Consider the following 27,663-nt stretch of genomic DNA (forward strand, 5'->3'; position numbering starts at 1 on the left):
TGTTGGCTCTTTCAGGGAAGTCCTCTTAACATTTAATTTTGATATCCATGAATAATCTCTTTGAGATGGTCAGTGACCCAGCATGTTCTTGTTTGCTAGGGTCTCCTTTTAGGGCAGTAGCCGTGGAAACCGCTCAGGCTTCCTTAGGGATTTCAATATTACCATTATACAACTCACTCTCTGAGCAAACCCTGATCCCTCAATCCACATACAACATGTATCACTCTCAGAAATTCTGGTCCAGGTGATACAGAAAGTCATAATCTAGACTCACTGAATCCCCAGAACACAACTCTGGCATGTGAAAGATAGTTTTCTATGGAAAGTGATAACTGATTTCCAATGCTATTTCTTAAGATTAAGAGATCAACTGGAAAGCTTTCCTTAAAGCCAATCCAAAAGCCAATCCAACAGAGCATCTTTTTTTTTCCAGAATTTTAAAAAGATTTTATTTACTTATTTTTAGAAAGGGAAGGGAGGGAGAAAGAGAGGGAGAAACATCAATGTGCAGTTGCTGGGGGCATGGCCTACAAACCAGGCATGTGCCCTGACTGAGAATCGAACCTGCGATGCTTTAGTTTGCAGCCCGCGTTCAATCCACTGAGCTACGCCAGCCAGGGCCCAACAGAGCATCTTAATCAAGGTGAAGAGACCATGACCCCCAAGTATGAAACACCAGGTTTTCCTGACTCAAAACTAATATCCTCCACCACCCACCCGCTCCAGTGCAGAAAGCAGAGGTGCCATTTTCCCATAAACTTACTCTTGAAAAAGCCAGGAAGAGGCACTTTCATCTATCCCCACCCCCTCTCAGACAGAGCAGAAACCTCTAAGACAGGTGGCAATCACCTTAGGTTCATTACTAAAAGCAGCTTTAAAGATTTCCTCACTTGCCTGGTATCTAGGAACCCATTCAGTCAAGAAAATCTTTCTTATTAAATCTGTCACACCAAATGTCTCTTACTCTGAGGATACGGAGCTTCATGAATGCAAAAGCAAGCACGAGGAATGAGGAGAAAGGACATTGGGTCAAGGGCTTAACCTTGAAGTTATTACAAACATAAATGGACTGCTTTAACACCTTTTTAAAAAATATATTTTATTGATTATGCTATTACAGTTGTCCTAATTTCCCCCCTTCACTCCCCTCCACCCTGCACACCCCCTCCCACCCACATTCCCCCCTTTTATTTCATGTCTGTGGATAATACATACAAGTTCTTTGGCTTCTACATCTCCCATACTATTCTTACCCTCCCCCTTTCTATTTTCTACCTACCATCTATGCTACTTATTCTCTGTACCTTTTCCCCATCTCTCCCCCTCCCACTCCCTTGTTGCTAACCCTCCATGTGATCTCCATTTCTGTGGTTCTGCTCCTGTTCTAGTTGTTTTAGTTTGCTTTTGGTTTTGTTTTAGGTGTGCTTGTTAATAACTGTGAGTTTACTGTCATTTTACTATTCATATTTTTTATCTTCCTTTTCTTAGGTAAAGCCCTTTAACATTTCATATAATAAGGACTTGGTGATGATGAAGCTTTGCTGGATAGAGCAATATTGGGTGTTGTAGGTCCTTGCCTTTCATGACTTCAAATACTTCTTTCCAACCCCTTCTTTCCTGCAAGGTCTCTTTTGAGAAATCAGCTGATAGTCGTATGGCAACTCCTGTGTAGATAATTGTATCTTTTCTCTTGCAGCTTCTAGGATTGTCTCCTTCATTTTAATCTTGGGTAATGCAATTATGATGTGCCTTGGTGTGTTCCTCCTTGGGTACAACTTCTTTGGGACTCTGAGCTTCCTGGACTTCCTAGAAGTCTATTTCCTTTGCCAGAATGGGGAAGTTCTCCTTTATTATTTGTTCAAATAACTTTTCCACTTTTTGCTCTTCCTCTTCTCCTTCTGGTACCCCTATAATTCGGATATTGGAACATTTAAAGATGTCCTGGATGTTCCTAAGCCTCTCATTTTTTTTTTATTCTTGTTTCTTCTTTTCTGGTTGGATGTTTCTTTCTTCCTTCTGGTCCACTCCATTGATTTGAGTTCCAATTTCCTTCCCATCACTATTGGTTCCCTGTACATTTTCCTTTATTTCACCTAGTGTAGCCTTCATTATTTTATCTAATATGCAAGCAAATTCAATGAATTCTGTGAGCATCCTGATTACCAGTGTTTTGAACTGTGCATCTGATAGATTGGTTATCTCTTTATCGCTTAGTTGTATTTTTTTTTGGAGCTTTGATCTGTTCTTTCATGTGGGTCATATTTTTTTTGTCTTGGTATGCATGTTACAATGTAGCAAAAGGTGGAGCCTTTGTTGTTCACCAGGGCAGGGCAACCCACGTGGATGGGTTGTGATGCTGTATGTGGAGAAGGGGTCTGAGATGGAACAATGGCATTTGCTCCACTCTCTGCCAGATTTCGGTCACTTCCCCTGCTTTCCACAAGTAAATTGGGCCCTTCTGGTTCTGATTCAAGGGTGCATGGGTTTGTTTGCATTCTAGGACCCCGTGGATCTCTCCAATGAACTCTCCTGTGAGGCTGGGAGTTTCTCCTGCTGCCGTCTCAAACCCCCACAGGTGTTTTCAACGAGTGGTTTGAGGCTTTATTTCCCCATGCTGGGGCCCTGAGTTGTGCGGTCTGTCTCACTCCCCAGTTGTTTCTCCCAGTTTATCTGCACGCGAATGTGGGACCACCTGCTTCACCAGCCACAGCCTCACTGGGTCTGCCAGCTGCCACCCCACTGCGAGTCCTCTCTGCCAAGCTGCCTATCTCTGCCCCTCCCACAGGTCTGGATGAATGTCTTCTTTAACTCCTTGGTTGTCAGACTTCCATACAGTTCAATTTTCTGCCAGTTCTAGTTGTTTTCTTTTGTTTTTAAGTTGTTGTTGTCCTTCTTTTGGTTGTGCGAGGAGGCAAAATGTGTCTACCTATGCCTCCATTTTGGTCAGAAGTCTTCTAATAACAACTGCCTTTTATTGAATCCTTACTATGTCCCAAGAACTGCACTGTATAGACACTCTAATCTCACAACAACCATGCAAGGTAAGCATTATTACTCCCATTTTACAAACAAGTCAAATGAAGTTAAAAAAAAAAATCACCCAAGCTCAAAGAGCTAACAACTGGCAGAATCAAAATTGTAATCCACTAGTGTCTGATTCTAGTATCTAGCAGAATTACTGGCAGACAGTACAAGCTCAGTAAATACAAGGGGGGATCTCTCCAAAACAGAATTTATTTATTAAAAAAATCTGTGTTTATTCTTACACATTTAAATTCAGTTGCCTTCCAAGTATTCTCCATTTGATGCAATACAACTATTGAGACATTTTTTCCACTGCTGAAAACAGTGTTCGAACTCATCGTTTTTAATGCCTTTTAGAGTTTCTGCCGTGTTGTGTTTCACCTCTTCCACATTGGCAAAATATTTCCCTTTGAGGACTTTTTTTCATCCGGGGAAAACAAAAAAAAAGTCATTCAGGGAGAGATCAAGTGAATAAGAAGGATGGGGCATAGGGATCATGACATTTTTGGTCAAAAACTACTGAACACTCAGTGCAGTGTGGGCAGGTGTACTTGTAAATCACCTATCATGCAATAAGCAAATGCAATGAAATAGTCTTCAAAAAAAATTCACTGAAGCTGAACACAGCCTCTCACAACAACACCAACTGTTACACTGATACAGATGGGTTCCTAGAACACTCACCTAGCGGGGAAAGCCTATACTACAAGGGGCCTGACCTCCAGAAGATAACTTCAGTTTTTTGAGGTCCCCCTCATACACATTGTAAAAATCCATGTTCTTAGCCCTTAAATTCTACCACATCCAAAAGATCATTGATTTTTGCAAAATCTTAAGTGTATAGCTCAAGTTAACTTTTTAAAAAATTTTCTGCTTCCCCCAGTGGCAACTCAAGACAGGAACCTGTCTCTTTCCTTTAACTGGGCAACAATGAGGAAGCTGCTTCACTATGCCAAGAGAGAGAAGGGTTACTCACAGTTATTCTAACTGCATCTCAAGGGCAGGAGATAAGGTGAGGCCCACACTAGGCCACCTTTTCTCTCAACAACTGACCCTTGTTGGTTCAGTGAATTGGAAGGGACATTCCATTCTCAATTGCAAGGCCTGCTGAGACATGGAAATTTCACTGTATGTCTCCCAAGGCCCCACCCAAGTCTATGGTTTCTGAAGACTTCTAGGTATGACTTAATTAGAATGTGTTTTCCCAAAAGGGAGGTTGTTTCTAAGCTAGGTTGTCTCTCAGAGCCAAGTTGGGCCTAGGGGTTAGGAGTCTAGGTAGGGTAGAAAATGGGAGTGGCTGGGTTAGCTGATCACATTGGGGACAATGAAAAGATGGGGAGTGCTTTTTATAGTGTTTTTCTTTTTCTTCAAAATGAGTCCAGAGGCAGATCTCTAGAACAATAACAGTTAATTATTAAGCCCATGTGCTAAGGTCACAACAGAGTTATAGAAATATAATCAATATAATAAGGGACAGAGTGGAAGAAGGACCAGTTAGAAGGAAGAAACAGATGTTTAACTTTTTTGAAAAAATTTCACCAAGTTTATTTTGATCTGCATTTAAAGTACAAGTGAACTTCGAATACTTAGGTTGAACAGTATATCCAAAAATGAATAATCTTCCTGCACATAGCTATTAACACCTAAAATCACTTCATATGTAAATCTAAATTATATAATATTTGTTTCTGAGTATTTCTGTGATTTACTCTGATAGTTTAAATCATACTTTTATTATTAGTAGCTACTCATAATTTGCATAATTATATTATTAGTAGCTACTCATAATTTGCAACTGGCCCTTAAAGGAAGCAGGCAAGTGAGAACAGCATGAATGGGTGGGCTCCCAGGTTGCTTCTGAAAGATCAGTGAGCCATCCAAGACACTTTTCAAGGCATGAGGGCCACAGTGGGCAGTTCTGTCTGTGGCTAAACACTGCCTTTCCTCATATAGGCAGTCATTCTCTCCCACCTCCCAACTTAGCACTCAACATTGCTGTGTATCTGAGCCACAGGAAGGCACACAATAACTGGAAGCCAATGCAAAAATAAATAATTTGTGTGTTTAGATGTGGCTGCATTTTGGTGAATCACTACTGCCCAGCCCTATCTAATAAAGAAGGAGCCAATAACTCACATCCACTCCCAGCAGTTTGTCCACCCCTGGCAGAGGTGACCTTATAACACCACTCTCATTCATTACTCCTCTTCTCATGAATTTTTAATGACTCCCTATTACCAAATGTATAAAGTGCAAATGTCTCCTCTTCATATTCCAGCTTGTTACACTCTGCCTGCACTCTACTGATCTAGCATAATCTCCCTCTTTGCCCAACGCACACCTTTCAATAAAGGCAGTTTTCATTTTGAAATAAACTCACTGCTTCCTCTTTTTCCATGATTCTACCAGGATCTGATGGCCTCTCCAAAATTCCAGGCAGCCACAATGTCAGTGAAACTATAGATTACTATACATACTGAGCCTCTCTCAGCCATAAAAAGGGACTGTGTTTTTAAATATTCTTTTTTTATTCTTTTTTTTTATTTTATTTTAATCATTGTTCAAGTACAGTTTTCTATATGATCCTGCACTGTCTGATGGTAGCCACTACTACTTGTGGTTATTTCAATTAAAAGTATTTTAAAAAAAAAACACTTCCTAAATCATAGTAACCACCCATCAAGTACACAGTAGCCACAGCTGGCTAGTGGCTACCATATTTAGAGTGCAGATATAAAATACTTCCATCATCACAGAAACCTCTACAGGACAAGGCAGTGCTATACTATTATATGTAAGAGAGGAGTAGCCTAAATTGTTTATCATTAATTGGAAAAGTTGGGGATCCAGATTTCACAAAAAAGAGTGCATAGAATTTAGGGATACAGCGCATCTTAAGTAACCATCAAAGCATTGCTATCTGTGATCCTAACCAGTTATGTAAACATAACAGGTAACTGCAACATCACATTTGTTTTAAAGTCACATGCAGCAAACCTCAGGAAAGTTTCAGCAGAGCACTAACTGTATACTAAGCTTTCTTCTAAATTCTGGCAGCTAGTACAGATTAACAAGACCCAGAGCCCTTGCCCTGGGGAGAAAGCCCCCACACAGTAAATTATAAAAAGGCAGAAAGATAAAGACCAGAAAAGAAGTACTAAGGGCAGAGGTTAGATGAGCATGAAAAACATGGGAGGACTGCATGAACAGGGAGATGAATTCAGATCTGAACCAGGCCCTAGAGAATGAGAACATTTTGACACAAGAAACTCAAAGTATGAAAGGGGGAACTGCATGAGCAAAAGGGAGAGGGAATTTGGGCTCAGGGTTCATTTTTGGATAAGCAAGCCAAAGAAGGAATATGACAAATGATCAACAACAATTTGAATTTTTCCAAGCACCCCAATAATCAAATAATTACATATTAACTTAGACAGCATTGTAAAAATTTGCTTTAGTGAGAATATCTGTTGGCAAGGAAGAAGTGGAATGAGCTCTCTTCTACACTGCTGACGGGCATGTAAATGGGTGCCACTTTTTTGGAAAGGCAATATTAAGCTCCTTAAAAACATTCATACCCCCTAACCTGATAATTCCACTTCAAGGAAAATGTCCTATAAAAAATACAAAAATTGCCCAGACTGGCGTAGCTCAGTGGCTTGAGCTCGGGCTGCAAACCAAAGTGTTGCAGGTTCGATTCCCAGTCAGGGTACATGCCTGGGTTGCAGGCCATGACCCCCAGCAACCGCACACTGATGTTTCTCTCTCTCTCTCTCTCTATCTCCCTCCCTTCCCTCTCTAAAAAATAAATTAAAAAATCTTTTAAAAAATACAAAAATTTATGCACAGACAGTTTTTTGCAATGTTATTTATAACCAAGAAAACAATAGGAAATTATTAGGTAAATTATGATGTTATAGGATAGGGTATTATATAGCCTTAAGAATTATGCTTCTGATAAGTTTTAAATGAGATGTGAAATGTTTATGACAGTAAGTGAAAAAACTAGAGCACAGAATTGGTGGTATACAGTATACAGTCATAACCATTGAAAACAGTATGAATAGAATGAAGAAAAAAATGTTAACATTTTGGTAACAAGATTATGGGTGTTATTTTAATAGTCACCCAAGGAATGTTTATTGATTTTAGAGAGAAAAGGAGGGAAGGGGAGGGGGGAGAAAGAGTGGGGAGGGAGGGAGGGGAGAGGGAGAGGGGGAGGGAGAGGGGGCAAGAGAGAGAGAGAGAGAGAGAGAGGGAGAGAGAGAGAGAGACATCGATGTGAGAGACAAACATCCATTGGTTGCCTCCTGCACACAACCCAATGGACCGAGAATCAAACCCACAACTTAAGTATGTCCCCTGACAGGGATCAACCCCAACACATTTTGGTGTGTGGGAAGACACTCCAAGCAACTGAGCGACCCAGCATGGGTCAGTTTTATTCTCTATAACAGAGCTCAGGAAACTATACCCCACAAACCAAATCTGGCCCATCTAAAACTGATTTGTACGTAAAGTACTATTGGAACACAAATGCACATTCATTTCTGTATTGTCATTGTTCACAGCTGATTCTGTGCTATAATGGCAGACTTGAGCAGTGACAGAGACCATACAGCCCGCAAAGCCAAAAATATTTACTATCTGGCCTTTACAGAAAAATTTTGGCAACCATCGTATTTTCCAAGTTTTCTATAATGAGTATGCATTTCTTTTGCAATCTTCTTCTAAAACATCTATTTCCACATTGTGAAGGGCAAGGAACAGGCTAACAACTTCAAATGTTATTTTGTAACCAGGAGCACTAAAAGTTTCTGAGTAGGGTGGAGCATGATCTGGCATGATGCCCACAGAACACCAGATCATTTAAGAAGATGAAATTTAAACTGTATGGCAAGCCAAGTCTGTGATTCATCAACAGCTGTGATTCTGTACCACTCCTCACTTAAAGGGAAAGGTAAGCCTAAGATGTGTCTTATTATTTTCAACCTTACTCTCCTGAATAAAGCCTATGAAATGGCCTCCTCCCTGCAGTAATAACCAATCAAATTTTGCCATTGAAAGAAAGGGAGCGGTCATATGGAAATTTGTGGCTTTTGCCTGGAGAGGCAGTTTGAAAGTTGAGGGTGATATTTGTCTCTTCTTGAAGCCAGTTTGTTTCCCAAGCTTTTCCCTGCCTCCCACCTTACTTTCCCATTCTAGAAGTACACAGGGAAATAACCTTGTGTAAAACAGGAGGAGGGCAGGGAAAGGCACAAAAGGAGAGAATAGAAAGTATTTCAAGCTTCTATCTCAAGAGTCCTTGAGATGCCCCCCGACATCTACCTACCCTTAGAACCTGTTCAAGAAGACCCTAAAATCTATCCACAAGGAACATGCACCATCTGTTTGGTTTTATATTTAGGAAAGAAAAGGCTATCTCTGTAAGAGAAACCTCTCTATTCACAGGCTTTCTCCAGGTTCTGTAAGCGTTCACCACCTGCCTCAGGCCTACTTGCCCATGTGCAGTGCAAAAGACCAGATCACACAGACTTTTCTTGCCTCATTCTCTCAGGCATGAACACAGTGAAAGGATGGAAATGGTCTGAAGAGTAGTTTCCTTTCAAATGAACACACTACCCATCACAAAGATTAATCAATCATTACAGAATGAAAAACTCTAAACTACCATAATTCCAGGACTGGAAGGAATAAAAATACAGTAAATAGGTCTCCCTTTTGTTTTACTTTAAACACATGACCTTTTTTGGGGGGGGATCTCTGCAAATTAAACTTGTGAAGTTCATTTGAGGCACCTTAATAAAACAAAACAATCCACATGTATTTATATTTTTTTACTGGTTCAAGAGAGACAAGATACAAATACACTAAAGTGCTCAATTATTTAGCAGATCATACTTAACATTTTATATTTTAACATATAACCAGTGCCAACAATTGTTCTCACAAGGTTTCTCAACTCTTAAGCTGCACTGCTCTCTTTATTCTAAACCAAATATAAGTAATTTGTTGTCATAGCAATGCCTCTTTCCACTCCAAAATACTTCAATACAGGTTCTGTTTTGTCTGTCTAGCAAAAATTGGTCACTATCTTCTATCTTCTTGACAAATGTCTTGTTACAGTTAGCTGCCTGGCTTTTATAGTTATCAGGGGACTGTATTTCTGTGGCACTTTTTAGCACTTTTACAGGAAAGGAGCCTACAGGACCCCTCTGGAACTGCCTGGAAGCATATCATAGCTAAACTGCTGGGTGACAACCAATCTCTCTAGTCATGATGACAACAATCCTTTCCATTATTACCCAGTTTTACAGTTGATAGAGTGTTGCCACCCACTTCATTGCATTTAAGGCAGTACTGGGTAAAACTATTAATAATATGCTTCTATAATTGTCTACATCTGATGGGTTATTTAACTATGCATAATCAGTAATAAGTTACATTTGTTCTGCTCTTCTCTAAGGTTGAGTTCTGCTCTTCTACCCTTTTGATATGGTATGTATTAAGCTAATAAGGGCAATTAAACTTTTGGAATTATAAACAGAAGTAACAACAGAGACACAGGATACTAACTATTTAGACAAACCCATGAGTGTCACACCCAGAGTCAGCACCAATATTAATGCTAATCTCATATTTATAAGGCATGTTACAGTTTACAAAGCAGTTTCACAAAAAATGATCTAATTTGAACTGTATCTCTTATCCACTCATCCCCACCCCCACAAACAGACATAAACACAACTGGATCAGGGCATGGGGACCTAAAATCTTATTCCCTGCCTTATAACTTATCTATTTTAAATAAATATGAATAATTGGTATCTCTAAATTCAGTACCTTCAAACCCTAATCTTTATTCCATGCAGCCATGTTCTGTAAAATCTATAACCCCTAACTCCCCACTCCCTATCAGGTTGGAATTTCTTTTGCACTATACTTTTGTAAAAAAGGAAAATTTGAAGGAAGAATCAAGGAATGTGGAGGAGATATTCTTTGATATTAGCCCAGGTCTTTCAAAAGAAAAGAATGGGGACCCTAGCTGGGTAACTCACTTGGTTACATCATCCTCCCAATACACCAAGGTTGTGGATTCAATCTTTATCAGGGCACATACAAGAAGCAACCAATGAATGGAAAAATAAGTGGAACAACAAATTCATTCATTCAATCTCATTCTCCCTCTCCCTCTCTCCCTCTCTCTCTCTCTCTCTCTCTCTCTCTCTCTCTCTCTCTCTCTCTCTCCCCCCCGCCCTCCCTCCCCTCTCCCTCTTTCTCTTCTCCCCTTCCCTCTCTCTAAAATCAATTTTAAAAAAAGAAGAGAATGGGGGCAGGGAAATAGATTCCTAGGATCTTTCACTTTTTCTTTACACATTGCTGTACTTTTATAATTTTTTTAATTGATGATGTTATTTCTAAAATAGAAAATAATAGCTTATTTTCTTAATCAGAGAGGGAGAAAGAGGAGTATTGCTCCATTTAAAGGAAAGGGCAGCCAAAAACAGAGGTTCTAAATAGGTCACCTGAACCACTTCTTTGAAACTCACTGGGAGGGATGGAGGTGCTGCTCAGTGTGCTTACTTAGGAGGCACAAGCAGAATCAGGATCTGCCCTGACAGAGCCTGAAAATGGGATTTCACAGTACTACGTAGGCTCCAAAGCTAGAGCTGAAAAGTTCCATTCCCACCCAAGTGTGACCAAATCTAATAAAATGTGTAGTCATTGCCATAATTTCTGTTGCTTGGTCCTTTTGAGCACTTGTCTCCTACAGCCTTTATTTTCTTTCTGCAGAGTGAGCAGAGGAGCTGATGAATTATTCAGAATCCTATGCAACTATTATCTCAATTTCTGCACACTTTACCCCTGTCAGGTGTAAGGGGAAAGAGTACAACCCACAGTATTATAGCCATTGAATCTAAAAGGCAGGGAGCTAACAGGATTTGGGCCAGGTCCCACAGATAATGCTAGCCAACAGAAAGAAGAATGCCTAAGGGTCTGAAACCTGTCTGACTAACCAAGAGTAATGTCTATAAGGCCCAGGAAAAACAAAGCTCCCCTTCCCAACCTCTTACACAACCCAAAAGGAATACAGCTTTCAAAACTGCTTTAATGACAACAAAAGCCTTTGGCACTTGAGGATATGATGGTGTTAATTTTGTTTGGCAAAATCAGATTGCTTTAACAACTTAATTCTGTAACTGGAAAGGTGCAATTCTGCTTTTAAATGTGTTTCTTCCCTGGAGCTCAAAACCCAATTTACCCAGGCCACTTAGAGGGATACTTTTGCTTTTACCAAGTAACCCTTATTAATCTATCCACAGGCTAAGTTGCAATGAGAAACGCTATATTAATTAAACATTTGATCAATGGATGTAACAAAGAAGTGTAAAAAATAACTTACTACAGCTAATAGCATACCTTCAAAATATATAAAGTAAAAGTTGACAGTACTAAAAGAAGAAATAGATAAATCCACGTTTGTCATGGTAAATTTTAACAACTCTCCCAATAACTGATAAGAGTAAGCAGACCAAAAAAATGGGTAAAGCTGTCAAAAAGCAGCATAATTAACAAGGTTGATTTAGTAGACATTGGTTTCATACTGGGCTACAACGCAAGTCTCAACAAATTTCAGAGACTGACTACACAGACCACATTCTCTGATCTCAATGTTATTAAGTTAGAAATTGATAACAAAAATATAACTGAGGAAATGTTTAGAATTTTTAAAAAATCCTTCTCAACAACCCATGGGTTAAAAAATCACAATGGAAATTACAAAATACTTGGAACTGAACAACCTAACAAAATACTACATATCAAAATCTGTGGGATCTAGCTAAAGTAGTGGAAAGCACAAAATTATTAGCCTTTAATGCTTATAGTCAAATAAGAAATTCTAAAAATGAATGAGCTAAGCATCCAACTTAGGTTGAAAAAAAGAACAAGCAATAAAACTCAATATAAAGGATAAAACAATTTTTTAAATTAGCAAAAACTAACAAAATAGAAAACTAACATACTTCAAGGAGGATTAACAAACTCACATTGCTTCCTATAAAAGATAAACAAACCTTATAAACTTATGGTGAGATTGGCTGTTAAAAAAATAAGTGATATTATGGATGGAAACAGTATCTTTTTAGTATCTGTAGTATTTTACATTTGAAATGTCTTTTATTTAAATTTAAAATAAACACAAACAAAAACAATTCACCCATTTCACCTACCCCTCCCACCCATACACACCTCTGGCAACCACCAATCTGTTCTCTATACCTATGAACTTAGATGGTTTTTGTTTCTTTTTTAATATTCCACATATAGAAGAGATCATATGGCATTTGCCTTTCTCTGACTTACTTCACTTAGCACAGTGCCCCAGGGTTCATCTATCTTGTCTCAAAGACAAGATTTCATTTTTTAAAATTTATTTAGTTATTAATTTTAGACAGAGGGGAAGGGAGGGAGAAAGAGAGGGAGAGAAACATCATATATGGTTACCTCTCACATGTCCCAACTGGGGTCCTGGCGTACAACCCAAGCATATGCCCTGACTGTGAAATGACCCTCTGATTTGCAGGCCGGCACTGAATCCACTGAGCTACACCAGCCACACCAGATTTCATTCTTTTTTATGGCTGTATAATACTCTAGTATCTATACCATTCATCCACAGATGGACACTTTGGTTCGTTTCCATATGCTGACTATTGTAAATAATGCTGCATATATCTTTTCAAATTAGTGCTTTTTTACTTTTGTGGCATTTGCACTTTCTATTGTTAAGAATCTATTTCAAATTTTAAACCAGTAGATTTGAAAATTTAGAAAACATAGTCAACATTCCTAGAAAAATATAAACTACCAACACTGAGTAAAGAATAAATACAATACTTGAAAATTCCCATAATCATTAAATAAATCAAACCAGTAGTCTAAAATCTTCCCACAAAAAGATATCAAAGCAGATTCTATCAAGCATTCAAGAAACAAGGAACTCCAACCTCATGCAAACTTTTCTAGAGTTTAGAAAAAGATGAAGCACTACCCAAACCTTTTTATAAACCTAGCATAAACTTAATACAGAAACCTGACAGAGACAGTGTGAAAAGAAAAACTAGAGCCAGATTCATTCAAAATATAGCTGTAAAAATACCAAATCAAATACCAATAAACCATATCCAGGAATAAGAAATATAATGGGTCATTACCAAGATGATTTAATTACAGCAATTTAAGGCTAGTTTAATATTAAAAAAGCAAACAGGGAAAACCATGAAGTTTCAGTCAAGATGGAGGTGTAGATAAACATGTCTCACTTTCTTTACAAAACTACATCAAAATTACAACTAAACTATAGAACAACCAACACTCAGAACCATCAGAAACCAAGTTAGAAGGAAGTACAACTATACATTTAAGAAACCACATCCATCCAGATTGGTAGGAGGGAAGGAGATGTGGAGATGTGGAACAGGCTGGTCTCACATCTACATGTGGTGTATAAGAATTCAGAAGGGGTATCTCAGGAGTGAGGGGCCCCAGCCCCACACTAGGCCCCCAGCCCAGTGTACCAATGCCAAGAACATAAGTCCCCATAACTACTGGCTGTAAAAACCAGCAGGCATTCAGGCTGTGGAAGAACTTCTGGAGTCCCAAGCAGTTCCTCTTAAAGAACCCACACACAAGGACTTACTCAGACTCACTCCCTCTGAGCTCCAGCACTGGGGTATCAGCTTGAAAGGCACCAGTGGCATGCAGGGAGGAACTGAAATGGCTGGCATCAAAGCAAGAGCTGGGGGACAACTTTCTTCCATGCAAAAAGGTGGGCAGAGGCCACTGTTCCTTTTCTGAGCCTACCCACCACAGAGCCACAAAGCCAGTAGGCAGGGCCATACCTGAAACTCCATCAACCTGGCCCACACTGTCTGTCCACCCTGGAGATCCCCTGAGGCTCTGCCCCACCCAACTCACAGTCAAGCCCAAACTGTTAACAGTGGCTTTTTTAATATGAATAGCCTGTCTTGGCTCAAGCTTCAGAATTTCCTAAATCCTCTCAAATAAGAACAGTGGGCCTCAGCAAGTCCCCAGCCCCTGTACCTCCTGCTAAGTGACCACAGGCCTGGAACTAGCAGCAGTTGGCCTTGGTTCATAGCCTAGCCTCACTTGGGTACTTCCAAGCCCAGCACAAGTAGCAGCCATCCACAGAACACTTTATAGTTTAGGCCAAGTGGTCCCAAACATAAAACAGGTAGTGTCTGGCCTTGGCCTGTACCACCTGGGAAACCCCAGAGCCAGCACAGCCAGTAGACAGCTACAAACCACATCTGAGCACCACCACCCAACCACCTCCACAAGTGACATGTTCAAGGGGTGGACTCAGTGGGCTCCAGAGCCCTGCTAAAGTATATCCTGCTCTATGGAGTGGGCCCCTGCACAGCTGATCTTCCATGAAGGGCAGAAGTTGGTGGTCAGTGGTCACAGCCAGTCCTTGCCGCTGACTGGCCTAGGTAAATTCCTCCCATTGACCTGCCAACAGCAATCAAGTCTCAGCTACAAGAGGAGGGTGCACTCAGCTCACATGGAGGGTGCACAATGAGTACCCAGCTTGGGTGATAGGGAAAGCTGTGCCACTGGACCCTACAGGACACCTGCTACATTAGGCCATGCTACCAAGCCTGAGAGTCACAGCAGTTCTACCTAATACACAGAAACAAACACAGGGAAGCTGCCAAAATGAGGAGACAAAGAAACATGGCCAAAATGAAAGGACAGATCAAAACTGCAGAAAAAGAACTAAACAAAATGGAGATAAGCAATCTATGAGATGCAGAGTTCAAAACACTGGTTATAAGGATGCTCAACGAACTTAGTGAGGACCTCAACAGCATAAAAAAGATCCAGTCAGAAACAAAGGATACACTAATTAAAAGAAAGAACAATTTACAAGGAAACAACAGTAGAGTGAATGAAGCCAAGAATCAAATCAATGATTTGCAACATAAGGAAGCAAAAAAACAAAACAAAACAAAAAAAACAACCAATCAGAACAACAAGAAGAAAAAGAATCCAAAAAAAATGAGGATAATACAAGCAGACTCCAGGACAACTTCAAGAAGTCAAACATTTGCATCATAGGGGTTCCAGAAGGAGAAGAGAAAGAGCAAGAAATTGGAAATTGATTTAAAAAAATAGTGAAAGAAAACTTTCCTAATTTGTTGAAGGAAAGACTCATGCAAGTCCAGGAAGCACAGAGAATCCCAAACAAGATGGATGCAAGAGGCCCACTCCAAGACACATCAAAACTAAAATGTCAAAGGTTAAAGATAAAGAGAGAACTTAAAAGCAGCAAGAAAAAAGCAGTTAGTTACCTTTAGGGGAGTTCCCATAAGACTATAGCTGATTTGTCAAAGGACACTTTTCAGGCTAGAAGGGACTGGCAAGAAATACGCAGTCATGGAAAGCAGGGACCTACAGCCAAGATTTCACTACCCAACAAAGCTATCATTTAGAATTAAAGGGCAGATAAAAAGCTACCAAGACACACAAAAACTAAAGGAGTTCATCATCACCAAACCATTATTATATGAAATGTTAAAGGGACTTAGTTAATAAGATTAAAACTATGAACAATAAAAGGGCAAAAAATACATACCTATTAACTATTGAATCTAAAAAACAAACTCAGCAAACAAGAACAAAGACAGAATCATGGATACAGAGAGTTTTGATGGTTGCCAGATGGGAGGGGGCTATAGGGGAATGGGTGAAGATGTGAGGGGATTAAGAAGTACAAATAGGTATTTACAGGACAGCCATGGAGATGTACAGTACAGTATAGGAAAGGGAGTAGCCAAAGAATTTATGTGTATGACACATTTACATTAACAATGGTGTGGGGATTGCCTGAGAGAGTGTGGGTACTGGGTGGAGTAGGGCAAAGTGAGGAAAATTGGGACAATTGTAGGAGGATAAAAAATAAAACATAATTTAAAATAAATAAATAAAACATTTTTAAAGGTGATCTACATTAAAATACCTTGACAACTATTAAAAAAGACAACGAACATAATTTGCCATGTTGAAAGATTAAAGAACAAAAGCAATGTGATCATCTAAATCAATGAAAAAAGCCTTTGATAAAATGTAACATCCATTCATGATTTTAAAAAAACTTAGCAAACCCAGAATAGAAGGGAACTTCTATAGTCTGATAAGAGGTATCAACTAAAAACTCTATAGCAAACATCATGCTTAATGGTAAAACACTGAAAGCATATCCTTTAACACAGGGAACAAGAAAAAGGTAAGCACTACTGTCACTTCTATTAAACATTATACAACAGATCTTAACCACAACCCAGCAACCCCTCTTCTGGGTATCTACTCAAAAAATTTGAATATGCACCCCTATGTTCATTGCAGCATTATTTACAAGGGCCAATACATGGAAACAACCAATGTCCTTCTATAGAGGACTGGGTAAAGAAGATGTGGTAAATATATACTATGGCATACTATTGAGCCATAAGAAGGGATGAAATACTGCCATTTGTGCCCTGGGTAGTGTGGTTCAGTGGATTCAGTGCTGGCCTGCAAACTAAAGGGTCACCAGTTCGATTCCCAGTCAGGGCATATTCCTGGGTTGTGGGCCAGGCCCCCAGTAGGGGGCGCATGAGAGGCAACCACACATTGATGTTTCTCTCCCTCTCTTTTTCCCTCCCTTGCCCTTCTCTAAAAATAAATAAAATCTTTACAAAGAAAAAAAGAAATACTGCCATTTGTTACAACATGGATGGACTTTGACAGTATTTTGCTAAGTGAAATAAGTCAGTCAGAAAAAGCTATGAATCATATGATTTCACACATATGTGGGATATAAAACTGAAACTCGTAGGCACAGACAACAGTATGGTGGTTACCAGAGAGAAAGGGGGTTGGGGTAGTAAATGGTAAAGGGGCAAAATATATGGTGATGGAAGATGATTTGCCTTTGGGTAACGGGCACACAATTCAATATGCAGAGATGTACACTTGAAAACTATGTGTTCCTGTTAAACAATGTCACACCAATAAATTTAATTTAAAAGGATAAAAAAAAAATATGATGGTTGCAAAGGAAAAGACAAAGTCTCATAATTTGCAGATTATGGACATCGACACAAAGAACCCAAAAATATCCTCAGATAAATCAAGTATAATTAATTTAAAAAAGCATTTAGCCAGGTTGTTAGATACAAAAGTCCACTGTATTTCTGGACACCTGCAACTAACAATTACAACATGTATGTTAAAAAAGAAAAACCACTAGAGACTGTATAGGGCAGTAGGTTAAACCCTTGGTCTCCAGTATCAGGCTGCCTAGTTTCTAAACCCAACTGTACCACTAGCTATATGACTTTAGGCAAGCTCCTTGGTTGTTCTGTACTCTACCTTTTAGAGTTCTTATGAGGATTAAATGAATTAAACAAGGGCCTGGCATAAAGTGAGAACTAAATAAATACAAGCTCCTACTATTGCTGTGAAGAAGTAGTTAATAGGCTTATTATCCAGAGTTCCAAGGTTCCAGCCATTGAACTCCAAACCATCTCAAGGGTAAAAAAGTCAGGGAGCTACTCATCACAGGAGCCAATGTAACCCATCCATCTTTTCCCTAAGGTTGGGCACTGAACTCCCACACCCAACATAAAGTTCATTACCCACATACCCTTCTGTCTACAAAGAAATTACCAGAAGCACACACCCCTTCTCTGGAGATTTCTGACCCAATCTTATCAATACTTTAACTGACAGCAAGTCAACAACTTCAAGCTTCCAGTGAGTATAAAATCCAGAGTTCTTAACAGCCTACCTTTCATCATCAAAAGAAAAGGCAAACCTCAGCCCCTTAGGGAAAACTAATGACAGGAGAGCTGCAGTGAAGTAGTAGAAGAGAGGTTTTTGTCACCAGATGGGGTGAGAGGGAATGTGTGAAGAGGTGGGTTTAGGGGATTAAAAAGTACAAATAGGTGGTTACAGAATAGCCATGGAGATGTAAAGTACAGGATAGGAAATGGAGTAGCCAAAGAACTTACATGTATGACCCATGCACATAACAATGGTGGGTGGATTGCCTGATGGAATAGTGGGTGCTGGGTGGAGCGGGGCAAAGGGGGAAAACTGGGACAACTGTAATAGCATAATCAATAAAACAAATTTTTAAAAAGGTTTTGTCACTGGCTCAATTTCTTGGGGGGAAGGAGGAAGACAGTCAATATTTCTGAACTCCTATTATGTAACACATACTTTTCTCATAACATCACAAATATTAATTCATTTAATACTCTCCATAACCTGATGCCATAGGTAGAATTCTTAGCCCAATTTTACAAATGAGAAACAAAGTGACAGTGATTAGATGACTTGCTTAAAGGCACACAGCTCATGAGTGACAGAAATTAGCTTCAATCCCAGAGTTGTCTGACTCCAAAGACCTACACTAAGGTAGAAGACAAGAAAAAAAAAAAGGGATTAGTTCCTGAAAAAAAGGAGGGAAATGGTACCACATGTACAAAAGCTATGGATTTCATTTTTTTAAATTTTTATTTATTGATTGGATAGTAGAGAGAAGGATTTATTTGTTGTTCCACTTATTTATGCATTCACTGGTTGCCTCTTATATGTGCCCCGATCAGATATCAAATCTACAACCTTAGCACATTGGGATGATGCTCTAACCAACTGAGCTATCCAGCCAGGATATGAATTTCAATTTTCCTTCTGAGACCAGAAGTGAAAGTGAGAATGGGAATGCACACTATCATGTGAAAAGCAATCCAGCATGATATGCAAGTTAGTACTTGTGATGTAGCCAGATAAAATGTTGCTATTTCTTGAAATGACTAAGCAATATTTTTAAAAATCCCACAAAACTATTGCCACTGTGTGGTCTCATTTAATTCACTCTTTGTGAAGCCTGGGATATTCATGGCTACAACATTCATTCATATGAGCCAATCAGACCTGGGTAGGAATAAGATAAAATTAGTTCGTGGTACAAGGTTGGTAGCTAAAGAGCAGGATGTTCTTCTTGGTTTTTGATGTCACAAGGATCTTAAGTCTTGCTGTATGGCAACACTGCTGGGTAAACTGACTTGGTAGTTCACAAGTGGCGAGTACCCCAAGGGATTTAAATGGTGAGCAGAAGGCTAACAGTTGTATGTGCCAAGTATCACTGCCATCATAGCCCACCTGTCAGGGCTTCCCCTTCCTGTCTCCAGGTAAATGATTTTGTTCCTCCTTTTGGTAGTTAATCTGCATGAGCAGAGGAGGAGACAAAAGCCTGGCTTTGGGAGCAACCCTCAGAAGTCTGCCTGATACAAGCTGCTATGAGAGCCACCCAAAATAAGTGCCTCCAGGTTCAAGAACACACACACCCATATACCTCAACAATAACATACAAACATTTTTAAGATCAAAGCTGGCAAACCAAAAGGTAGAGTCCCTAATGCTATGTGTGTAGGGAGAAGACTTTGGGAAGAATAACCCAGTATCTCAACCTTGAGTTACACCTGACTCTTAAAGAAATCCTCAGACTTGGAGATAAATTTCTGACTTGGGAACTGACAGGGAACAAGGCTAAAAGAACCACCCTATGCTGGCACCACTTGGAATCCACCCCACTGTACTAATTCTCAGGTCCACACATAAGTCCAGGTACCTCCTGCCTCTAAGATAAATTTCTCAAAGGTTGTTGTTGTTTTTTTAAAGAGTGACTGAGGCAGAAAATTCATAAACACACTTAAGTATGGGAAAGTCCCTTAGAAAAAGAAGAAAAGCACCATAATTAAAGACAGAGGGCCTAGAGTTAATGGCTATTTCTGTCAAGGGGAAATTAGCCATCTTTAGACCTCTTGAGCCTGAGCTATAATTCCAGTTGTGACCAGTACTGGCCCTCCCCAGGCAAGGTTTTAAGAAAGACTAAAATTCAAACTGCCCTCCCTCAACCATAAGGAAGCCTTGGAGCATAAGCACAAAATGGAATTCTTGTTAAAGTTTTAACATGAACAATAAGGTTCCCTTGTCCTTCAGCTGATTGACAGAACAGTGTAGTGGGACCTCAAGGGGAGGTAGCCTGGCATGCCATTTGTGCCTTGGCCATTCCCAGTGGTGTGACCTTGGGCAAGTAGCTTCCAGCTGTGGGCCTAGCTGCAAAATGAAGGGACTGAACTACAGGAATTCAAAAGGCCCACTGATGTCTAGCATATTCCTGTTAGAAGTTCTGCAGATAAATTGTCATCTAGAAGTACAGTAATTAGACTATAAATTATCCTTGATAATAAGCTCCTTGGTTAGTAGAAACCATACTTGGTATTTCCTGTGTATCTCACAGTCCCTAGAATGATGCTAGGCCTGGAGTAATTGCATAATAAATGTTGCATTATATAGATTCACTGCATAGGGAGGACCTGGCTTATCATAAGCTTTTCATGTGCCAGGCTGTTCTCCTCAAAACCTCTCTTGCACCAGACTTTTCAAATATGTCAAGTATTACCACTCATGAGCTTTTAATAAAAAGAATTGCACAAAAAGACAAAGCCTGCTGTCACTTCATGTGACAATGATTATACAACCTAGGTGCCAGGAGCTCTGCTCTGTACTGGAAAAGGGACAGACTTAGCCTATTGCTGGCACCTGTCCTATAAGCTATATGAGTCCGGATGAGTCAGTTAACCAAGTTTAGTGTGAGGCCCAGTAAGTATAGTTGCTATTATATTTTAGATATCAGATCTCTCCCAATAGACTAGCAAATGACTAGCATGCAACTGGATGAGCACTTCACTAATAACAACCTACCCAAACACTCTGGGAATACAGAGGAGGAAATATGTGTACACACTCATACACACAAACATTCAGGGCCAGTTTAGGCTCAGAACACATTTAATCCAACCTTTCCACACTAGTGGTTTCTAATCCTGGTTGCACATTTGAATTGCTTGAGGAATTTTTTAAATGCTGATACCCAGGCCCAGGCCAAGACAACTATATAAGAAAGAATAAGGGGGAAGAAGCAGTCATTAGTACTTTTTAAACAAGTTCTTAGTGACTATAAGGTGCAGCCAGGATTGAGGACTCCTGGCTTCTACCTTCTCCATTTCCACTTCTAGTTGTAAACTTAGGGATCAGTCCAACAGACAACTCAGAGGCGTGCAAAAGCCATAAAAATTTGATTTTGGTCACTCACTAGACTATTCTCTGAGCCATTACAATAAGTCTACCACTGTCAAAAGAGTCAGGGCAACCAAAACCTAGACAGAAAGGGCCTTCCTTAACCCTCAGTTAGGCAGAGAAGGCAATTAGGTATGCCAGCCTATGCCCCAGCCATTCCATTAATTAATCAGCCTGAGATCTCGTCCTCTGGGGGGAAGATTTTCTACTCCTAAAATTGATATTTGTCTCTTCTCAACTGCCCTTCCTCTGTGCCTCATACTCACTTTCCTTACAGCTATAAAAGCTCTCCATTCCCTCTGCAGTTCAGCACCCAGTCAATCCTGTCGCCACTGCACTCCCTCTACCTCTTAGCCACTTTCTTCCTCTTCTACTTATCCCATCCTCTTTCCACTGAACCTCCTGGGCCTGGGGTGGATGCCTCATTCCAGCAGTCCTGTTTCCATGCCCCCTGCCTCACCTTCAGTGGCCACATAGGCAGCAAAGTTCCTATAAGCACAGCCTCCAAATACATGTTTTCTCAGTTTCCAGATCTTCTCTTATGAGTTGGCTTCCTTCATCCATTGAATCTCTTCTGCAGACACTGTTCTCCCAGGTTCCCAATTATCTTTTTGTCCTTTCATGCAGAAATTTTTTTTCTTAATTACTAAAGAAATGTGGACTTACACCAAATTGAAACAATACAGAAATGTATAAAGTAAAAAGTGAGTGTTCTCTTACCCTAATCACTTAGGAGTAAGCACTACTTAGTATACAGTTAACCCTTGAACAATGCAGCCAAACCCCCACACAGTCAAAAATCCATGTTTAACTTTTGACTGCCCACCAAAACTCAGTTGTCCCTCAGTATCCATGGGGGATTGGTTCCAGGGCCCCACTGAAGATACCAAAATCCATGGATGCTTAAATCTTATATAAATGGCATAAAACAATGCATATAGTCAGTCCTGCAAAATCACAGATTCCCAACCATGGATCAAAAATACTGTTTCCCATCAGCAGTTGGTTAAATCCATGCATGCAAAACCTGGGGATATAGAGGGCTAACTGCACACTTGATGAAAAATAGCTGCATATAAGTGGACATGCACAGTTCAAACCCATGCTATTCAATAGTATATTCTTGTAGACTTTTGCAATGTGTTCAGAAAAACGCACATATAGAAGTTTGTTTGCTTTCTTAGAATAGGTTTCTGTCGTACACAGTGATATACAACTTGTTTTTAATTGTAACAATATATTGTAAAATTATTTCTAAGTGAATACAGAGATCAGCCTTTGTACTGATAAAAGCTGCACAATATTCCACTGGCCAGATTTTTCATTCTGCTACTAGTGGGCTGTTTCTTAACAATATTTACCAACTCTGATGCCATAAATCTTCTTGTATGCAACTCTTCACACATAAACATTTCCAGGGTAACTATTTAGAAGTGGATGGGTGGCTGGCCATAGACCTAACCTGTGCTTGCCAATTCCAATGGCCTTTTCTCAAGTCAGCCTTGGTCTCAAACTATCTGTATCATGTGACACATAGGACCTACTCAAGCTTCCTGAAACTCCTTCCTCTCTTGTGTCTTCTTCCACTTCCTGGATGACTGCATCACTGAGTGTTTTTTTTTCTGCCTCCAAAAGTACACAGAATAATTTTCTTCATTCTCTTTCCTAGCCTGCATGACATCCTTACCTTCTCCTCCTTTCTCTTCTCTAAACAAATGCCTCCAAAATCAACATTTCTTCTAGATTTAGCCATATCTGAGTTGCCTGACAGACACTCCAGCATCAATGTCTTAGACATCTAAAACTCAATACACCCCCAAATGAACTTATGACCTCTTTCTCTAAGCCTCAATTTCCTCATCTTAAAAAACAAAGGGCCTGGATCAGACTCATTTTTTTTTTTTAAATTAGGATTCCAGTATGCACTAGATGCTGTGGAGATAGGAAAATTGATAAAAACACAGATCTCGCATTCAGGGAACACACAATATAAGGAGTTGAGAAAACACATAAACAATTTTGTAATACAAGGTAGAAAAATGCTAAATAGACACATGCCTAAATTTGTCATGGAGGCTTGAAGAAAGCTTCACAAGAGGGAATATCTGGGCTGAGCCTTAAATGATGACTAGCATTTCAATAGGAAGATAAAAGAAAAAATATTTCTGGCTGAGAGTACAGCATAAACAAAAATATAAACTCAAGAGAAGCATGGAAGTGCATGGCACACCTATGGAAGAATGTATTAGAGGACAAGGCTGGAAAGAATAGTTAAGACCAATATCATAGAAAATCCTGAATTTTATTATCAGGAGTTCAGGCTTTCTCTAATGGGTTGATCTACTTGCCATCCCTAGCCTATGTGATAATTCCAAATGACTGATAGATAGTAGCTGCCTAAAATGCTATGCCAAGAAAGATTATGAACTTACATGGAGACTCATTGGGAAAGGAAGTGTTCAGGTGATTAGCAAAGTTGTTCTGGGGCACCATAAGATACAGTAAGTCCTCACTTAATGTTGACAATAGGTTCTTAGAACTGCAGTGAAACAATGTATAAGGAAACCACTGTTACACCAGGCTAATTAATATAAACAAGATTTAAGTTCCTATGGAATCTCATCATATTATAAGAAAGTGACACTGAACAAAACAATGTTATTTAGAGACCTGCTGTACATGCATATGGTATAAGGCAATGGTAGCTATCAGGTAGCTATCGAAGTCTTTTGAGCAAGGGAATGACATGACCCACATGAGTTTTACTAGTATCATTCTGGCAGCAGTAGTTCAGGAAGACAACTAGGGAAGGGAAGCTTAGTAAGGAGGCTGCAGTAATAAGCCAGATGATGACGATGATGATGATGATTAACAAGCAGATGAATTAGGGCAGATGAATCAAAGAAAAAAAGGAAGAAAAAGATGGAAGACATCATGAATGACAGAATCAAGATGACTCAGACTATGGAGATTGAAGGGAAGGGGGAAATGGAAATGCGTCAAGGTATTTAACCTGAGTCGCTAGATGGACTATAGTGTTCTTAGATAAGATAGAAGCACTGAAGGAAGAGTATTATTGCTTTTCATTCCAAATCCTTCAACCACTTTACCTGGGATGCATGGCTTCAAGGCTTTCAAGTACCCTTGAGTACACTGGATTGGAAAAGGCATGATACGCATTGCTTGATGGCCTCAGTATTTATATAACATATAAACTTACTGTTCTTCCTTCTTACAAGGTCACCAAAGAAATACCCATGAATATATAATCCTAGAAACAATGGGCTAATGAACCTTTGAATGTTCATGCTCTCAAAAGATCATTCTTCCCATTTAGCTACAGCTCACCTTATTTCCATTGATTCTCATGCTTAACTCCATGAGTGTAGAAGAACAAAGATCATCTCTATCTTACAGATAAAAACCATAAGTCATATTTACTAAGCAGTTACTACGCACTAGACACACTTCTAAATACTTTACATGTAACCATGCATTTAATTCTCACAAGAAGCCCACAAAATAGATATGATTAGCCCCAATTTATAGGGAAGAAAACTATTTTTAATCACAGCAAATCTGTAGGCCTTTTAAAACTGGAAATTACAATTAAACATATCCAAATGGCATAATTGGAATGCATATTTTATGTTTTAAGAAATCGAAGCTCTCACTATTAGGAGGTTGATCACATCTTAAAGCTTGGTGACCTCATAATATTTTGCTTGACTAAAAAGTGGACTTTATAATCTAACAAAAAGATCCATGTTACCCTCATACACCAGTCCTATCCCCCAGTCTTATCATGTGACCCAGGCTATCCAGTATCCAGGTTCTGACCCCATGTGGAGGGATTCTTTGCACTAATGCCTGTGTGAAGGTGGGGCTTTCTATTATATAAGGTGCCAACCACTATCACCACTTTTGGGGACTGGTACCATCTTTGATGTTCATGTGGTTATTTTTATTGTCACTTTTGCATTGACAGAATCCAGTAGAAGGCATGGCCATGTATATCAATACATTGCAGCCATACCAGGAATATACTTTTATTTTGTTGTTCTCTACACTAATCAAAATAAGTTTCATCTTTAATCATAGTAGCCTACACACATATCCCACTTACTAAGTGCCAAGAGCTGTTGCTGACAACAACCCTACAAGGTGCAGGTACTGTTGTCATCTCATTTTACAGATGATGAAAATAAGGCAGAGAGAATGAAGAGATTTTCCCAAGGTTACTTGGCTCAGAAAGGACAGGGCCATGATGTCAACGAGATATTGCAGAGCCTATATTCTTAACTGCCACACTATATGCCTTATTATATAGGAAGAATGAGGCACATAGAGTCTCCTGATCAGCCAAAACAACTAGGTTCTGTCAGCTAGTCAGTGATGAAACCTAGAACCAAGGTCCATGTCTGGCTGGCACTGAATCCAGTACTCTTTCTACTACTCTTCATTGTTTACCAAGATGAATTGACCTCTCTCCGATGTGGCTGGGAGATTATTTTGACCTTTTTCCTCTTTGGCCTTTGTCATCTCTGCTAGACAAACTTTCTGAATTCTGAAATGGTCCCTTGCCCGGGGGGCCTCATATAACTGTCCACTAGGAACTGATGCAGGCCTCTATTTGGAAGAAGGGAGTCAAGAACTCAGTTATATCGCAAAGTGAATGGTTCCTATTCCAAACAACCACTATCTCACGGCAGAACAAACTGGCTCTACACACAAGCTCATTGAACATGTCTCACTGGACTAACTGCCCAGGGCAAGCAGCAAGCAATGGGGGCACTGGGGCTAGGTTCCTCTGTGACAGAGAGGAAACAAGGACAGAAAACCACATAGAAAAAGCAGTTGCTTTTGCCATCAGGTACAGAGGTTGCCTGCTGTCATGAAATCCTCATCTTCCAGGCTGCAAAAGACAATAATGTTTAAAAACACACACAAGATTTTACTTCTCTACTAGTGAGCAAGATAAAAGTCCTGGTCCTTTTATGCTGGAATGATTAAGGATAGAAGGAGACCATGTGTGGTATCCTGGAGACACAATGAACCAGGAGTCAGGAGACCCAGATCTATTACTATCTAGCTGTGACTTTGGGCAAGTAACTTCACCTCTCTGGATCTCAGTTTACTCATCCAGGAAACTGAAGAAGTCAAACTAGATGATCTCTGAGGTTTCTCTCAGCTCTGAGTTTGTGTCATTCTATTCCAACAACCTTCAGAAAGTATTCCTATAATACTTCATCCAGTATCTATAGTCAACCAAAGGCGAAATCAGCTAGACCCAAGGGAAGGAAGAATGAGATAAACACAAAAGACCTTTGTGGAAGGCCACAAATGAGGTCGTATGTAGGCAGTATACTAAGCATAGTCCCTGAAGCATAATATCTGCTAAAAAATGTTACAAGTAATTTTATTACTCCTAACTTTTCAGAGAGTGTACAGATATGACCAACATTTACAGTGAGTTCTTCCTCCTAAATTATTTTTTGCCCATCTGACGTTGTTTTGGTTTTACAGTGTTTAAAAGGTCCAAGGGGACTGTTTGACCTAAATGACCAGTAGCACCAACTGTCCTTAATGGCAATGGACAGTTATGACTGGAAAGCAAGAACCCAACCCCAAAGAAGGTAACAAGCAAACAAATGTGAGGAGCCAGAATTAATTCTTAGTTCTCTGCAAACTGACCATGGAAAGTGGGGATTAAAAAAAAAAAAAAACAACAGGTAAAGATTACAGTGTACTTTGCAAATTGTTTTCAGGATAGACCCAAAACAGGGAATAAGAAATTTGGGAAGGTGATCCTAGACATGTGTCCATCTGAGATAATACAGCAATGGCTGTGAGGTATGGCTAAACACCACACAACCAGTCAGAAGCCCAGGTGCTGCTGCAGGCTTCACATTCTTCTCCACGAATCTAATGCAGCCTTGGCCTGAAGGTCAACCCTGACCTCCTTGTCCAAGGGAACAACCCACTGAGAGCCCTGCTCAGAGAGGACAGCTGGTGGGGGATGGGACATTAATCTGTTCTCTTCACTCAATGGCCAGAGGCCTCACAAGCAAACACAGAAACTTGACCCTTGACTGTGGCTTGGTGCTGGCTTACAAGGCTATTCTGAAGAAAGCTGAAGTGGAAAGTCCAGTGAGCAGCTGTGCAGTGGAGTAGAAATCCAAAGGTAAAAGCAGCCCCTTTCCTCAAGGTAGCATTCCTCTTGGGACTGGGAGCCCGGGAAATAGGGGAAAATGCCCGCGTGAAGTAGCAGCTGGCAGCAGAGAAGTTGGATGTAAAAATGCTGAAGATAATAAGACACTTATGCACATGACCCTCAGCCACATTCCTGCAGGGTGCAGAGAATAAAGTACAGTGACAGGCATGTACATGCTCAAGTGCCTGGAGCTTAAAAAGGAAACTCTT

The 27,663-nt window shown here is 39.9% G+C and overlaps 1 protein-coding gene and 1 long non-coding RNA gene across 8 annotated transcripts in view; one reads left to right on the top strand and one right to left on the bottom strand.

Annotated features, from left to right (window-relative positions):
• The window catches only part of TMEM164 (transmembrane protein 164), a 228,313-nt gene that overhangs the window by 187,040 nt on the left and 13,610 nt on the right, over window positions 1-27,663 (bottom strand). The gene's annotated exons all lie outside the window — the stretch shown is intronic.
• LOC118498484 lies at window positions 7,071-25,696 on the top strand. Its single transcript, XR_004900969.1, has 3 exons — window positions 7,071-7,081; window positions 8,148-8,153; window positions 24,630-25,696. It is a non-coding gene; the product is annotated as an uncharacterized LOC118498484 (long non-coding RNA).

Source organism: Phyllostomus discolor, chromosome X (genome assembly GCF_004126475.2).
Source record: "Phyllostomus discolor isolate MPI-MPIP mPhyDis1 chromosome X, mPhyDis1.pri.v3, whole genome shotgun sequence".
Classification (NCBI taxonomy): domain Eukaryota; kingdom Metazoa; phylum Chordata; class Mammalia; order Chiroptera; family Phyllostomidae; genus Phyllostomus; species Phyllostomus discolor.